Genomic DNA, 11952 nt, shown 5'->3' on the forward strand with positions numbered 1-11952 from the left:
CCATGTCACACCCTGGCCTGAACAAATAATTAAAGAAAAAACAAAATACTAAGACCAAGGCGTGACAAGGACCTACTGAAGATATTAGTCTTCAGTGAAGACTTAAAGGTTGAGACCGAGTCTGAGCCTCTCACATGCGTAGGCAGACCATTCCATAAATATGTAGCTCTATAGGAGAAAGCCCTGCCTCCAGCTGTTTGCTTAGAAATTAGGACATAAATAAGAAATAAGGAAATAAGGACAATTAGGAGGCCTGCGTCTTGTGACCGTAGCGTACATGTAGGATTGTACGGCAGGACCAAATCGGAAAGATAGGTACATCCCTCATACATACCCCATCTACCTCCTTTTCCCAATAAAGTTCCACTTAGCAATCATTCACCGGCTAGCGTTCCAAACATATTCAGTCCTGTGGGCACACTGTCTGTATGCAGTTTGAAATAGATGAATGCGCTACTCAGTTGGATCATTACACTGTCACCTTCTGCTAAAACATTCCACTGGACTGTTTCTTTAAGATGGTATCCATGTTTTGTAGCAATGTAGTTTGTTTGTGAGAATAAAATACCAAGTACATTCCAACAAGCTTTTGTTGTTGTCGATGAGATTAGGTTTTGTTTGTTTCTTTGGTACACAATAGATACCTGGGTTATTCAAAATGGAAATATTTTAGTTTAATGAAACAATTAGCTGTGATAGACTGTAACAAGGCCCCACAACATATTAGTATTATAATTGTAATTATAGTCAGAATCAGTCAAAATCGTGTTCAAAACAATAATACTGATCACACTATACACACAGCAATAATTGCGCATATTGAGAAGCTACTTGTTAAATCATGCGACGTAATTTAGCACTTCCATTCGTGCTGATTGTTTTGTCGGTGAAAATCATGAATACGAGTAATTCTATTACATAGTTCTGTAGGCATAATAATCACACATTGCAGCATTTCCTTCAAACCCAAAGAGCCATGGCAATATTATCTATGAGCGAGTGCTTAACAGAAACCGTCTAATATGTGCCTGCACGTTATGAATAGGAAGTGATTATACCTCAGCTGGCTTCTCCTGTGGGAACCTTCAGGGCGACAGACACACAATTCACCACAATTTGCATTTATATGACGTTTTGGGCAGAGGGCACCTGGAAAGAAGCAGCATCAAAACAAGATGCTGTTGTGGATGTGTTACATTTTGGCACCGGGACCAGTAGGAAGGACAGGCACACTAGATGAATGCTTGACATGTGAACTTTTGTAGCACTGCCATTCTGAACAGGTTTGGATTAGCCATGCCAGGCTGGAGTGGGAATGCATGACACTAGTCAATCTTCGACATAGAACCTCTTCAGGTTCCACGTTCATTGCTTCCCTTGAGCATTACACTAAGTCACTGATGTTTTAAACTTCTAAGTGAATGTACCTTTTGCAATAGTGCTTTACCTGGGTGTATCCATATCCTAGTCCTGAAAGGCCTGCAAGCATCCAAATGAACAATTTCGTAACTATACTCCTATTTGTGAAATTGGACTATTATCTAGGCCTACCTACAATCATGGTTTTGAAAGTAATTACTGTATGTGCTTCTTGGATATACGGGAACCCCGAGCACGTCTGTGCGATATATCCTCTTGAGTACGCGTGCATGTATGTGCGAGTGTCTCAGTATGTGCGTGTGTGTATCTTAGCTCATGTTCATGTGCCTCATCATCAATGTTATTGGCCTGAGGCCAACAGAAAAAAAAACAATTAAGGTGTCCAATAATAACAGTGGCCTGACTCTTCTACGCCACATGGGATAGTGAAGGTATTTCATAAACAAACATGAGATGGTCTTTAAAACCTCTTATGGCTGCAATCATGTTAACGGGAGCGATATGACAGCAGCCTGTGAAAGTGCAGGGCGCCAATTTTAAAACATCAAAAATCTCATAATTACAATTCCTCAAACATACATGTATCTCATACCATTTTAAAGCTCATCTTGTTGTTAATCCCACAACAGTGTCCGATTTCAAATATGCTTCACAGCAAAAGCACCACAAACGATTATGTTAGGTCACCACATAGCCACAGAAAAACACAGCCGTTTTCCAGCAAAAGATTATCCAGTCAGTCACAAAAACCACAAATAGAGATAAAATGAATCACTAACCTTTGATCATCTTCATCATATGACACTCATAGGACTTCATGTTACACAATACATGTATGTTTTGTTTGATAAAGTTCATATTTATGTCAAAATATGAGTTTACATTGGCGTGTTACATTCACTAGTTCCAAAAACATCCAGTGATTTTGCATAGCCACATCATTCAACAGAAATACTCATCATAAATTTAGATGATAATACAAGCTATACACATGGAATTATAGATATACCTCTCCTTGATGCAACCACTGTGTCAGATTTTTAAAAAAATGTACGTAAAAAGAAACCCATGCAATAATCTGAGACGGCACTCAGAAGTAAAAGTCACAATAGCCGCAACGATGGCGTCACGATAAACAAGAATATACATGATAAATATTCCCTTACCCTTGATGATCTACATCAGAAAGCACTCCAGGAATCCTAGGTCCACAATAAATGTTTGTTTTGTTCTATAATATCCGTTATTTATGTCCATACCTTCTTTTGTTAGCGCGTTTGGTATACATATTCAAACGCTCATTCTGATCAGCGTTACATCGGACAAAAACTTCAAAAAGTTGTATTACAGATCGAAGAAACATTTCAAACTAAGTACAGAATCAATCATTAGGATGTTTTTAACATATAGCTTCAATAAAGTTCCAACCGGAGTATTCCTTCTTGTCTTCATGAGCAATGGAATGCAAGTGAATACCATGAGGAATGCGCGTGATCAGAAAATGGCTGACTGCCAGACACCTGATACATTCTGCTCTCATTCATTCCCACAACACCGTAGAAGTATCATTCACATTTCTATTGATGGTTGACATCTAGTGGAACCCCTAGGCAGTGAAACATCATTCATATCTCAAGGGGATTTCATTGGGGACTCTGGTGAATACATACAAAGCTCAAATTTCTCACTTCCTGTTTTGATTTCTTCTCAGGATTTTGCCTGCCATTTGAGTTCTGTTATACTCACAGACATCATTCAAATAGTTTTAGAAACTTTAGAGTGTTTTCTATCCAATAATAATATGCATATATTAGCAACTGAGACTGAGGAGCAGGCCGTTTACTTTGGGCAACTTATTCATCCAAGCTACTCAATACTGCCCCCCAGCCATAAGAAGTTTTAAAGTCAAACATTGCGTAACAAATATAGTTGAACATGGCAACAACAAACTTCCGGATCACATCCCAAGTCATGTTATAAAATAGGCCTACTCATTATAGGGAGTCACTGGCAATGTAGTGTTTTTCACTTGTCATGTTGCATCTTTGGTACGATGTGATCTCCTTAAAGGCGCAGTGCAGTCAAAAAAGTGATTCTGGAATAATACTGTGACATTTAGAAAATTATGATGGTGCACTTTTATTGCACGAGCCCTAAAAATTGTCAAAGACTCCAGCCACCCTAGTCATAGAATGTTCTTTCTGCTACCTCACGTCAAACTCTACCGGAGCTCCAAGTCTAGGTCCAAAAGGCTTCTAAATAGCTTCTATAAGACTCCTGAACAGCTAATAAAAATGCTACTCTCTGTTATTATCTATGCATAGCCACTTTAATAACTCTACCTACATGTAGATATTACCTCAATTACCTCGACACCGGTGCTTCCGCACATTGACACATTGACTCTGTACCATTACCCCCAGTATATTGCCCCGCTATTGTTATTTACAGCTGCTCTTTAATCATGTGTTATTCTTACTTTTTTCTTAAAACTGCATTGTTGGTTAAGGTCTTGTAAGTAAGCATTTCACTGTAAGGTTCTACACCTGTTGTATTCAGCGCATGTGACAAATAAAATGTTACGACAGTCATCAGTCAAAAGAGTGTGTCTTGTCCTGCTCCTGAAATCTGCTCCTGCATTCATCCCAGTCATCAGCAACAGAGCATTGGGGTAGGTGCATGTCTGACATCAATGTGTGCACAAATACAAGTACAATTTAAGAAGGTACATTTCAGAAAATGCTATATAACATAAAAATACTGTTGACAACGAGGCTATGGTGTAATGGAATGTTTTGCCTTGTGTTGTAGGTTTTCAGGGTTTTTACTCTTTCATATCCAGCCAAAAACAAACACAATATATGTCACAACAGGTCTAAATATATGGGTCATGACAGTGTTATGACCATATTATGGCAAGTTATGACAAGTAATATCAGCTGTTATGACATGGTTATGAACGTGGTTAATAAGTGTTGCCCCAATCATACACTTCTGTCAGGGACAGACAGGTCGAGTGGTAACTGAGGGAGCCCCTCCCCTCATACTAAAGAGTCACTCATATGCTCTCTGATCTTTCTGACATCTCTTCCTCAAAGACGACATCTATCTAGTTCTCCTCAGCACGGCTTGATCTGTTTTCTGATCTGTTACCTCATTTGCACACTCTGCCTATAGACTTCCCCTATTGTATTATTGACTGTATGTTTGTTTATTCCATGTGTAACTCTGTGATGTTGTTTGTGTCACAATGCTTTGCTTCATCTTGGCCAGGTCGCAGTTGTAAATGAGAACTTGTTCTCAACTTGCCTACCTGGTTTAATAAAGGTGAGAAAAAACAATCCTGCTTAACTTTTCACAGGTGTGACATCAAGGTTAAGCAGCAGTTCGCAGGGTTATCAGCTTTCATATTTTGATTTGGTTGACATTACCGGAAGGAAAGTTTTCACTTCGGGAAAGAATTCTCTTTACACGGCTATCTATCCTACCCTCGTTTAGTTCAACGCACTACCCGCATTGACTATACCGACCATCCTAATGTCACTGCTTTTCAGTCGAGAGCAACAATTTTGTTTGTCGCAAGACCAACATAGCACTAGCTTCCATTGACAAAATGTGTGCTAATTAGCCAAGCTACTATCCCACATGGTGACCAATGCTAGCTATGTTCAACTTGTTAACGGATTAGCTTCTCCGGCAAGCACTGTGCTAAGCAGCTAGGCTACTAGCCCCAAGTGGTGAACGCGAGTTACATTTGACTTTGTTCTCGGAAGAGCTGTTTTTTGGAGCCATTGAACCATGGTAGCTCAGCCCAAGGGGAAGTGTGCAAGGCCCCGGCCCCTGTCTCAGCACCTGCACACCTGTGGCACCTACCCCACATTTTCAAGGAATATTCTGATCATGTTACTGAATGTATCCAGAGTATTTTCAGATTTTGTTATCAACAAATGTGGCAATTAGTACAGTAAATGTAAAATGCATATCTTTGGTAATTCTGCTTTAAACAGTCAGTGCATTTGGTCATTTTTTTACATGACCAAATGCATTGACTATTTAAAGCAGAATTACCAAAGATATGCATTTTACATTCAGTAACATGATCAGAATATTCCTTGAAAATGATGTAAATTCAGAATAAGGAGAGCAATCATTTTTGCGAGCCACACTGGTCAGAATGGCAATAAAAAGACATTACTCAACAACAAAAAAGGAGGTGAATCAGAGGAGTTGTTCCACTGTCCATTTGTAACGGCGTTCTTCGTTTGTTGAAAGAGAGTCGGACCGAAATGCAGCGTGGTGGTTACTCATGTCTTTAATGAATGAATCGCGGTACATGAAATAACTGATACAAATACAAAACAACAAAACGGAACGTGAAACCGAATTACAGCCTATCTGGTGAAACTACACAGAGACAGGAACAATCACCCACGAAATACAAAGTGAAACCCAGGCTACCTAAATACGGTCCCCCATCAGAGACAACGAGAATCACCTGACTCTGATTGAGAACCGCCTCAGGCAGCCAAGCCTATACTAGACACACCCCTAATCAACCCCAATGCCTACAGAAAAAAACAATACGACAATACAATAAATAAATAAATAACAATAATTCACACCCTGGCCTGAACAAATAATTAAAGAAAACACAAAATACTAAGACCAAGGCGTGACACCATTATTCAATATGCATTAGTCATTCTCGGATGTTACCGAGAATGACTGCACATTAAATGATGCCCCTCCCCCAACATAAGTACAGTCATTTCCAATAGTATTCGACACTGGTGGATATAAGCCTTTTGGGATGGAGTAGAAAATCAATCAAATCAATTTGGAACCCTTGGCAGCCCTGTGGAACGGCCTTAAAATGAGCAATTGATATTCTCTTCTATGATGTCATTTCTGAAGTCGATGTTGTACTGGCGTCTGGGTGTGGCTTTTCAGGTGATGTCACCAGGTGGTATAAATTAATAGACCAATAACAAAAATAGTTTGCCCTCTTCTCTGGCAATAACAGCTAGTTTTCAGGTTACACATCACTCCAATTGGGCTCCTCTCTCAGACCCCTCCCAAACAGTCCTAGCAAAATTCATACTTGAGGAATTACATTAAGCTAAGAAGCTATTTTTTTTTAATATTTTTTTTAACCATTTTAATTGAAAACAATCACAATAAGGTACTTCATTGTTACCCCGAAATTGAGATAAAAATGGCTGCATTGGACCTTTAAGATAAATCATAAGGCTGTGTTGTGATTATTTCTGGAGGTATGCTTTCAAGTGTGGGTATCGGAGCTTATCTCATTTGCATAGAATATTAATCTTGATAAGTAACTGCAAATGAGAAACAGCTTGAGTATTCTGCCGACCCAAATGGCAGCACATTTTCCTGCTCTTCTCCAAGCTGTAATCGACTTAATAGAATGAGAATCTGTATAATTAATGTTGCGCATTAGGTGGTAAGCTGCTAAAGCTGGGGTGAGATAGCTACCCAGAATAGAGACAAACTATTTTTATTTACTCTCAGGTAACTAAGTCGAAAAACACCAAATATATCAACAAATCTTATTTTTTTTACAATAAGTTTCTTCATGCTCAGTTAGAGAACTAAAGGAAAAAAGTATATCTGGTCCCTGGAGACGTTGCAAGTTGAGTCACCTTCTTCAGCTGGCGTGGTGAGTCGCTGAATCTCTCAGGTGCAGTGTGGGTAGAGTGAGCAGCTGGACGGGATTCACACAACCTGACTAACGTCGACTCACGTCCAACATTCATCTCCCTACAACACGGGACAAAGCCTACTGTCCTGCTATTGGTTGAGCCAACAGAGTGAGTGGCTTAAAGAGAAAAGTAACTTAGTTCACAACCAGTGAATTATGTGGTTCTCATAGTAATTCCTTAGTTTGGTCTACGCATCTGCATTTTGACAATAAAGACTTCACGAAGAGACTATTATTTGCTTGTGATAAACCATATCATCTCAGTCACCAATCCCTTGAATTATCCGGTGAGCAGAGTGTCTCTGTACATATTTCAAGGACAATACCGCCTCTGCTTGGCACTACAGATATACTATACTTTGGGGATCCATAGATGATTGTGTTATTCCCTTTCCTTGGGGTTGATAAGACATTCTGTATCTCCACGCTGGCGCCAGAGGTGGCTCATCTGTCATAGGACTAGCCCTAATCTCATTTAGCGAGGACAAAGATCACACCCTCACTCCTGGCAATAGACCGTGGGACTCTGTGGGCGGTTCAATGCACTGGATTAATTTAGCAATTGTTAATCCCTGACAAGCATAAACATACCTAATATGTGATTCCAAGCTGCGCCATTGTGAATGGGATTCATTAAGGGAGACTAGAACACATCATCCATGGGAAGATGCGACCAACACATCTCAACGTATGACAATTTACTGTACTGTCATAGAACAACATTGTGGGTGGTTAATCGTTGGAAAGGAGGTGGTGGTGGTGGGGGGGGGGGTTGGAGAGGGATGCTACAATGTAATTGTATCTATTTTTGTGGCTTGCAAACCTGCTGTAAAATGGAGAGGAGAGGACGTCAAGTCATAATTATTCCTTGTTTGCCATTACAGTTAAGCTCCAATGGTTGTTATTGGCGAGAGTGGAGATGGGCTCTATCTGAGGGATCAGGACAGGGGAGCTGGGAGGGCTTCATACACTTCCCTGAAGTGGGTGTGGTGCCTCCACTCATCTCACTTCAGTCTCTCGGTGGACCCACTCTCCCCATGTAGAGCGCCACCAGTCACTATACTTTGATTTCATTCACAAGGTATTACAAACTGACCACAGTATTTACATTTACATTTAAGTCATTTAGCAGACGCTCTTATCCAGAGCGACTTACAAATTGGTGCATTCACCTTATGACATCCAGTGGAACAGCCACTTTACAATAGTGCATCTAAATCTTTTAAGGGGGGGGGTGAGAAGGATTACTTTATCCTATCCTAGGTATTCCTTAAAGAGGTGGGGTTTCAGGTGTCTCCGGAAGGTGGTGATTGACTCCGCTGTCCTGGCGTCGTGAGAGAGTGTGTTCCACCATTGGGGAGCCAGAGCAGCGAACAGTTTTGACTGGGCTGAGCGGGAACTGTACTTCCTCAGTGGTAGGGAGGCGAGCAGGCCAGAGGTGGATGAACACAGTGCCCTTGTTTGGGTGTAGGGCCTTTAAGTGGCAGTCTTTCTCCAATGTGAGTACAATAACATAATCCACAGACCTCTGGTGCATTAGGAGAGGAGTAGGGGCTTAAAGGCCCCAAAAAGGCATCGCGCTTCAAAGTGCGAAGAAGTAATTGCTTTATGTTTTTTGTGTGTTCTCTGTTAAATGTTTGCTCAGCCTAATTGTTCATGTTACAGATAAAAATGTATACAATAACTACTCTGAACGAAATTATAAAGGCAACATGTAAAGTGTTGGTCCCATGTTTCATGAGCTGAAATAAAAGTTCCCCGAAATGAACCATAAGCACAAAAAGCACATTTCTATTAAATGTCTTGCACAAATTTGTTTACATCCCTGCTAGTGAGCATTTCTCATTCGCCAAGATGATCCATCTACCTGACAGGTGTGGCATATCAATAAGCTGATTAAACAGCATGATCATTACACAAGTGCACCTTGTGCTGTGGACAATAAAAGGCCACTGTCAAATGTGCAGTTTTGTCAAACAACACAATGCCAGCGGTTTGCAGATGTCAACATTGTGAACAGAGTGCATCATGGTGGCGGTGGGGTTATGATATGGGCAGGCATAAGCTACAGACAACAAACACAATTGCATTTTATCGATGGCAATTTGAATGAACAGAGATACTGTAACGAGATCCTGATGCCCATTGCCGTGCCATTCATCCGCCGCCATCACCTTATGTTTCAAGCTGATAATGCACGGCCCCATGTCGCAAAGATTTGTCCACAATTCTTGGAATCTGAAATTGTCCCAGTTATTCCATGTCCTGTATACTCACCAGATACCCTTTGAGCATGTTTGAGATCTTCTGGATTGACGTGTAAGACAGTGCGTTCCAGTTCCCACTAATATCCAGCAAATTGACATTGCCATTGAAGAAGAGTGGGACAATATTCCACAGGCCACAATCAACAACCTGATCAACTCTACTGACTGGTTTTCTGATCCACTCACCAACTTTCTTTTGAGGTATCTGTGACCAACAAATGCATCTGTATTCCCAGTCATGTGGAATCCATAGATTAGAGCCTAATATATTTATTTTAATTGACTGTAACTTTGCATGTTGCATTTATATTTTTGTTCAGTGTAGTATAATAAAATTATAAAACGACTAAGATTTCACCTTTCTTACAACTGTAAAATAAACACAGTACTTATGTGTTTAGTGGTAGAAATAATTAGCATAATTTCTAAAGGTCTGTCCTGATTTAAAACGTTTGCCCCCACACACAGCTCTAGCTTGGCTTCCTGAACTCGTTAGAAATTCACCTTTCATCTCATATTAAACATAAGTAGGGCTTTGCTTCAAATCTTTCAATAATTTTAGATTACTTTGATACAGTTGGCTATAAATCAGTCTTTTAATGTGCTAGAGTGACGAATCCACTCTGCGCAATGATGTAAAGATTACAGGCATGTGCTTTGTCAGTGGCTGTGACAGGAGTTGATGGACAGTCATAAGACCGACTTAAATGATAGGAGGGACATCCCATACAGGCGGGACTAGTGTCAAAATGTACGTTAGTATTCAATTTTTCCATGGAAAAACTGGCTCAATGGCATTATCAATCCCTGATGCCAGGTTTGACAATTGACCTGTCTAATAGGGAGGGGTGGAAATATTTGAGGTGTGTCCTTAACACTTAGGGATAGGCGTCCCATTAACAGGACAGTTGTAAATCATGCAGCGCTTTGTGTCTCGATCGCAGATTTGAGAGAAACAACAAATGTTGGTACATATGTCACGACTTCCCCCGAAGACGGTCCCTTTCCTTGTTCGTGCGGCGTTCGGCGGTCGACGTCACCGGCCTTCTAGCCATCGCAAATCCACTTTTCATTTTCCATTTGTTTTGTCTTTGTCTTACACACCAGGTTTCAATCCCCCAATTACTTGTTCATTATTTAACCCTCTGATCGCCCATGTTTGTTTGTGAGTAATTGTTTATTGTACTGCGGTCCGTATTTGTGATCTATTTGAGTAATGAAATCAATTTTACCTAAATATATCACAATACACTTCGTATAAATACAAGGCCACATATAGGTGTCTTATATTGGCTGAAAGCTTAAATTCTTGTTAATATACCTGCACTATCCAATTTACAGTAGCTATTACTGCACAAAAATGCCATGCTATTTTTTGAGGAGAACTCCTAACAACAAAACACATTTTTCACCGCGATAGGTTTGATCAATTCACCTCTAAAGGTGAAATGTGTACTTACATTCTGAAATCTTGCTCTTATTTATCATCCAAAGCGTCCCAGAGATAAGAAGTGTTGTTGTGTTAGATAAAATCCTTTTTCATATACGAATGTTCCATATAGCATGCATAATCGATTTTTTTCATTTCCACCCTTTCAATTTGCAATTAGAATGTAACCAGACTTTACAATATCATTACGGGTGTAGTATATCTTATAGGACACCAAATTTGGTCAGAGAGTTACGCCTTCATAGAACTCCGATGACGAGGCCGGTCTTCATTTTATTGAGAGTATCTTTGTCAAATTAGCACCAATCGGGGTCAAACAAGGTATCTTTCCTGGAGAAACCCTGTATCTGTCTTAAACTGTACAGTTGAAGTCAGAAGTTTACATACACCTGAGCCAAATATATTTAAACTCAGTTTTTCACAATTCCTGACATTTAATCCTAGTAAAAATGCCCTGTCTTAGGTCAATTAGGACCATCACTTTATTTTAAGAATGTGAAATGTCAGAATAATAGTAGAAAGAATTATTTATTTCAGCTTTTATTTTTTTCATCACATTCCCAGTGGCTCAGTATTTTGCATACACTCAATTAGTATTTGATAGCATTGCCTTTAAATAGTTTATCTTGGGTCAAACATTTTGGGTAGCCTTCCACAAGCTTCCCACAATAAGTTGGGTGAATTATGGCCCATTCCTCCACAAAGAGCTGGTGTAACTGAGTCAGGATTGTAGGCCTCCTTGCTCGCACATGCTTTTTCAGTTCTGTCCACACATTTTCTATAAGATTGAGGTAAGCCTTTGAGACGGCCACTCCAATACATCGACTTTGTTGTCCTAAAGCCTGTTGCTTCCATATATCCACAGCATTTTCCAGCCTCATGATGGCATCTATTTTGTGATGTGCACCAGTCCCTCCTGTACCAATGCACCCCCACAACATGATGCTGCCACACCCACGCTTCACAGTTGGGATAGTGTTCTTCGGCTTTTTCATCAGACCAGAGGACAATTCTACGAAAAGTATGATGCCCATGTGCAGTTGCAAACAGTAGTCAGGCTTTTTTATGGCAGTTTTGGAGCAGTGACATCTTCGTTGCTGAGTGGCCTTATGGCCTTATGTAAATATAGGACT

This window comes from Oncorhynchus keta, chromosome 1, assembly GCF_023373465.1.
Source record: "Oncorhynchus keta strain PuntledgeMale-10-30-2019 chromosome 1, Oket_V2, whole genome shotgun sequence".
NCBI classification, from domain to species: domain Eukaryota; kingdom Metazoa; phylum Chordata; class Actinopteri; order Salmoniformes; family Salmonidae; genus Oncorhynchus; species Oncorhynchus keta.